The 6,718-nt window shown below is 38.5% G+C and overlaps 1 pseudogene; it reads right to left on the bottom strand.

Moving 5' to 3' along the window:
• Nucleotides 1-413: 413 nt before the first annotated feature.
• On the bottom strand, nucleotides 414-2,283 carry LOC112319275 (FUN14 domain-containing protein 2 pseudogene; annotated as a pseudogene).
• Between the last annotated feature and the right edge of the window lie 4,435 nt (nucleotides 2,284-6,718).

Consider the following 6,718-nt stretch of genomic DNA (forward strand, 5'->3'; position numbering starts at 1 on the left):
ATGTGTGTGAGGTTTTTCTTGTGTCCTTCCCAGCTCTTCTGTTTCAGGAAAGGCACACTTTTTAAAAATTTTATTTTCAGTGAGTGTATAGATTAGGAACGCATACTCTTCAGATGTCTGTTAAATATATAAGACAACCTTCTAAAGAATATTTAAAGTTCTCTTGCTCAAAATATAAAAATCTCACAAAGTTCTAGATTGTAATCATTGTTTTATATGCTTACAGGCAAATGTAATCAGTTCCTTCCCATGCAGCACATAATAAGGCATCTATGTGCTTGTTATGCCTTTTCCAAATCATTTGGGACAACCTTTGAGGATCCACTCATCCTGCATGGTGACCCATCTTGAATATGTTTTAGTAAGTATTGTATGTAGGGGTAAAGGAACATTCTTGCTGACCCACAGATCAGTCAGATGGGGAGTGTTCTGGGAGGAGAATTAACATCTATCATCTTTTCCATTGTTGTCATGAGGCTCACAGTAGGGCCGTTATCAGTTTGTACCAACAGATGCCTATAGAAGCCGTTCAGATGTGCTGCAGCAGGGAGGAAGGCACAGGAGAAGAGGAGGAAGAACAGCAGACTATATGTCCAGTGATGGAATGAAGAGGCTGCTAGTTGGAAATAAGAGGAACAAGTCGTCCTCCTTAGGATGCCAAGCAGAAATCCTCCTAAAAACCCAGTCATTATGAAGCAGGGTACAGCCAAGAGCAGGGCCTCAAGAAGGGATTTGTAATGGGGTCCAGAACTCAAGGTGTCCAGGAAATATTAGAAAAAATATATATAGGATGTCCTCACCCCCACAAGCCTGAGCTCGGGGGGATGGGACACATGGAACAGAGCCATTCAGAGCTGTTTTCGGTAGCAACAGCTTTGCAGCTAACCTCTGGCTGGTCATTCAACATATCTATAACCTTAAACTGGTTTCATAGATATGTTAAATAGCTATGGCCATGCTTTGAGCCAGGGGGATGGGAGCGAATTCTATCCAAGATGGGACTGGAAAGCAACTCCCCCTGGTTATAGGGCCTGCATGAGAGCTTGGAGATGATTGGCTCCATGCCATGGGGCCACACCTGCTCGGACTTACTGTAGCAGCCCAGTAAAGCTGAAAGAATATGGGGATGCTGGCAGGTGTAACTGACTGTAGGAGGAGTCAGAAATGGGGCTGCAAAGGAAGATGGGCACTGGGATTTAAACCAAGGCGTGGCAGCCATAGGGAGAGAGGACCACGCGGTTCTGAAGGGAAAGGAAGAGGACCACGAGGTTCTGAAGTAAATAGGGGGCCACGCAGTTCTGGAGTGAATAGGGAGGACCATGTGGTTTTGGAGTGCTTTTTTTTTTGGCCACACAGCTTAGGCAGCAGGAGAGACTTTGCCAAGAAGAAAAGGGGAGAAAGGACTCTTGCTGGTGGGCCATGAGAAGGTGCCACATGGTTTTGGATTAACTGGAGATTGCAGCAGCCATACAGTTGATGGTGCCAGGAGCCTGAACCACAGACTTCTACTTCTTTTCCTGAGATATGGTACCCCGGACTGGGCACAGGGAGAGGGAAGGACTGTGCATCTGTGGGTATTCTAAAGGACTTTAGTATCTTATTGAAGACATTAAGTCATTACGCTAAGTCTGTGTAACTTTTAAATAAACAATTCCTTTCCTTTTCACCAGTCTCTGGCATTGAGAGACGTCTTTCCTCTGGCAGCGGGCATTTTGAACCTAGCAGGTATGTGTGTTGGGGGGAACCTCCAGAGACAGAAAGGGGGAATCCTTTCTGTAATAATTGATCATGAACCACCCCCCACCCGCTCTGTAACAATTAGAACATTCTTCATAAATGACACCATCTCCTCAGCTTTGCTTTTCATTTCCATAGATAAGTGGTAGCTCTTACGGATATTCAGTGTTCCTTGGCTTTCTCCATGTCCTTCTCTACTCATTGCCAGTTAATTTCGATGAACCCAGTATGGTTTGCAAGCTGAAGGAGAAAATATCCTCCTCCCACAGCTGTTGCAGCCAACTTTCCAACCTTCTGGAATATGAAACCAGTGCCCCATCCAGTGACCACTCCAATTAATTGCTGGGTTGACGCACTGTACTTTTCAGCTGAGGGCCCAGATTCCTGGCCAAACAGCTTGCACCACCGTGGTTGTTTTTCAGCAAGTTCTGTAAGGTCCAGTGAGTCAAAATTCCCTTGACTGGATGTGGCCATTCCAAAGATCAACTTGTCTCACACTGGCACCGACAGAGGCTCTGCACCGTAGGACACAGAGTGGCGTGCCATTCTCGCCGCAACCTTTAGATTGCAATAATTTTTGAAGCTTAAAAAAAACTATTAAAGGCCAAGGTTATTGATCCAAGCATGAGAATTTAACTAAAATTTTAAGAAGTAGGTTCTGAAATGCACTGTCATTGTAGGGGATTGTTTTAATGTATTTTGAATTTTTTACCATAATTTCAATTTCATTTTATATTTCTGTAACCCAGATGATTTAAAAAACATTCATTATATATTTTGTATGTAAATCATAATATTGTTGTTTTATGTCAATCTGCCAGATAATCTATTTTCTACTTGATTGAATCCAATGATTAAGGTCTTCATTTCTCCAAATCTGTTTCCATAACTCAAATTCCATGTATAATCATCAAACCTCACACAATGTACTTACTCCAGCCAAGTAACTCAGTTATTTTAAACTCAAATAAGTCTTTCTGTATTCCCTTCCATGCTATGCATCCTTTTTGAAAGGTCAGCTCAATTTTTTTCTTTGAGATTCATGGAAATTTTATTTTAAGAACAAATTTCAGCCTTCTCTTAATTAACCCTACTTGTTATTTGTAAGGCAGAACTGGGTTAAAATTGGGGATTCTCCCAAGAATTTTCTAAAAAGGTGATAATAATAAATGTGGCAGTTAAGAATTATAGAAAAAGGAAGAGAAAGGAACTAACCCACTACTCTTGAGTTAGATGACAGAAATTTTATCATGTTCACCTTGGTTTTACCAGTACCTGATATAAAATAGGTGCTTAATGAACATTAAATTTTTTTTCTTAATTTGGCACAAATACACTTAATCTATCCTATAAATTACTTTTTCATGAATTTCAGTTCAACAAATAATTCTGTACTTGCTACACGTTAAAAATACTAACCATTTGGCATTAAAAAAGAAAATATGTTTCTCGAAAAAAAAAAAGAAAGAAAGAAAAACATATAGTCCCTGGGAGCAAAGAGTTTGTGTTTCCACAGGCATCTAAACAAACAGGTGGCAAGAGCAGGATTGTTCCATTAGGGTTATGACAAAAAAGGTGCAGGTTTTTATGGGAGCGTTTCAGAGAGATAACCTTAAGTTTTAGAGTCATGGAAGACGATGAGCAATTCACAAATAAAATGAAAGGGCTGGTATTTCTAGGGAAGAAACAGCATCCACAAAAGCCTACAGGCAAGGCAGCCTTCAGCCCAGGAGGAGAGAATGACTAGAGACAGGCCCAGAGAGCAGAGCAACAACACATCAAAAACTTCAAGAGCCATGTAAGAGAGATTGGACTCTAAGAATATTGAGGACATGCTGAAATGAAGATTTTTAAACTGAGAACTCAACCCTGGATATACCAGTCTTTTATGAAAGGCAAAGCATAAGTATGCCATGTAAGAATGTGGAGAAAGGAGGCTGTGTATTGTACTGACTAATTGAGATGAGTTATGTGTATGTGGGCAGAATTGTCCCCTTAGGTGTGTTGTTTTATGCATATCTGATAATTTTTTGATCAATCAATTTTCCTCTATGTGGTCCAAAGTACACTAAAGAGTGAAGGGAATCTCTCTCAGAGAGAGTGGTTGGAAAGAGATGAGACAAGAGCCAGTGGAACAAGTGAGAATACTGTTGGAATGATTATGAACTGGTGGCTGTTGGATGAGAAATGAGAATATTAGAGATGTTATAATTAACTGGATGTGGCAGTGAGGAAAAAGAGTGAGTCAAGGCTTATTTTAAAAATTAGGGTTGGTAAATGGTTGCTTCTTAGAGTATAGTTTATCTTCACCAACTAAGGTGTAATATCCTGGAGGGCAGAAACTATTTCCTTCTCAGTGACTGTACTCAGTACAGAATCTCCTAGAGCAGATTCTAGTGAATGTCTGTGAACTGGCCATTTCAAGTTTAAGTGCAAGGTCGTATTTGAAATTCTGCATGTGTTGCCTTCTTCCCTCAGAATTTGTGTAATTCATGAAACTATCCTGAAGTAAAACTTTTATAAATGAATGTGAAACAAAAATAGGTTGAGAGAAAGAAAAGAATCAGCATATCAGAAATTAATAGCACAAGCTTTCTTTTCAAACTAACAAAAGAAACTATCAACAAAATAAAGGCAATTTCTAAAATGGGAGAAAATATTTGTAAACCACTCATTCAGTAGGGGTTAATATCTAAAATATGCAATATCTAAAATTTACAACTCATACAATTCGATAGTAAAAACACAAATAACTCATTTAAAAAATGGACAAAGGATCAAATAGATATTTTTCCAAAGAAGACATACAAATGACTGACAGGTATTTGAAAAGGTGTTCAACATCTTTACATTACATATAAATATTCACTAGATTTTCTCTTTCATACTTAGGACCTGAATTTGAGTTTGAAAAAAGTAATCAGTCAACTTATATAGTGAGAGTTAAGAGAAAATAGCCAAGCAAGAAATTCCTCCCATGGGCAATGATCTCACTGCTTCCCAATCTGCATTTCTTTATTTCTGCCTGGCAAAATTCCAGCCTTAATTTTCCAGGTCCCCTGAAGCCATTCTCTTCTAACAAGGTTATTTTTCCTTTGTATTTATCTTTCTTAGCTGTTATGCAATCTGGGACTCGACCTTCCACCACTTTCTGTATTTGGCTTCTCTAATCATTTTTTTTTAAATCAGAGATAAACCAAGTGAATGATAAAAACATACATAAAGTCAAAAGCAAACACTGGTAACATGGTCAAATAAAATGGGAATATTAAATGGCAGGTACTTTAAAATAGCACTTTGGGCTTGTATATGTAATCAGTCAAGGCTCTTTTATTTGAGAATAGTTTGCTTATCAAGAAGTAACTTAACTGGTAGCCCTGGCTGGTGTGGCTCAGTGGATTGAGCACCAGCTTGCAAACCAAAGGGTTGCTGGTTTGATTCCCAGTCAGGGCATATGCCTGGGTTGTGGGCCAGGTCCCCAGTAGGGGGTGTGTGAAAGGCAAACCCACATTGATGTTTCTTTCCCTCTCTTTCTCCCTCTCTTCCCCTCTGTCTAAAAAGAAATAAAATCTTTTTTTTTAAAGTAACTTAGCTGGCATGTCTTGATGCATCATATACTATAGATCATCAGATTAACAATGATTCAAGATATTACTAATATTAAGTAATTACATATTTATTGAGCATCTACTACACATCAGGAACTTTATATGAATTATCTGATGTAATCCTCACAACAGCCCTCTGAAATACCATATATTGAAACTCCCAATTGACAGATGAAGAAAGTAAGGCAAGGCAATGTTAAGTTAGTGACTCAAGACAACAAAGCAGATGAGGTAGCAGAGCCAGAATTCAAACAAAGGCCATCTGATCAATGCAGACTGTATACTTCTACCATTCCACAATTCAGCCTACTTTCCATAATATACAGTTTCTCCAGTTATTAAAAAATTAAAATGAGCCAGCATTACCTTTGATTAATAATTATTTAGTGTCATCATCTTTCAATGCTTAGAATGAGTAGCACCACTCCCTCAGCTTAAATAATTCAGGATAATTTCTAGACACATCCAATGACTTTCCCATGACCTTATGAAAGAAAAAGAAGCTTCACAGATGAGGTAACAGATCTGTAAAATATTACATATCCCCCTGCCTCAGGAAGGCATGAGATGAGCCCTTGCTCTCATTGCTTCCTTGCTCTGGAATCATCTGTACAAAGAGCATAAAATAAGAATTATCTTAGCCAGGGACAGCTGTGTGATTCAGGTGTACATAACAAGGAGAAAACAGTACAAGATCAGATCAAAACTTTAGAACTAGGATGTGGAGTGTGGAATTTATTCCAATTACAAGAGAAGTAAATGAAGTGTTTTAAACAGTAAGATTTATGCTTTAAAAAGATTTTAGCCTTAAAAAAAAAAAAAGAAATCTTTCCATTGTGACAACATGGATGGACCTGGAAGACAGTATGCTAAGTAAAATAAGCCAGACACAGAAAGACAAATACTGTACAATCTTACTTATAAGGAGAATCTAAAATAATCAAGCTCATAGAAGCAGAGAGTAGAACAGTGCCTGATAGGGGTAGGGGTGAGGAGGAAATGGGGAGAAACATTAAAGGTATGAAGTTTCAGTTATGCAGGATAAATAAATTCTGGAGATCTAACGTATGGCATGGTGACTACAGTTAACAATAGTGTATACTTGAAATTTGCTAAGAGGGTATATCTTAATTGTTCTTACCACACACAAAAAAAAAAATAGGAAGGAAGGAAGAAAGAAAGAGAGAGAGAGGAAGGGAGGGAAGGCTGGAGGATAATAGCAACTATGTGAGGTAATGGACATGTTAATTAGCTTGATTGTGGTGACTATTTCACAATATATACACTAGATCAAATACCTCAATAAAGCTGAGAAAACCACCACCAACAACAACAAAAAAGGGTTTCTTTGACTACTGCATGGAGGAGCTTCT

Source organism: Desmodus rotundus, chromosome 11, assembly GCF_022682495.2.
Source record: "Desmodus rotundus isolate HL8 chromosome 11, HLdesRot8A.1, whole genome shotgun sequence".
NCBI classification, from domain to species: domain Eukaryota; kingdom Metazoa; phylum Chordata; class Mammalia; order Chiroptera; family Phyllostomidae; genus Desmodus; species Desmodus rotundus.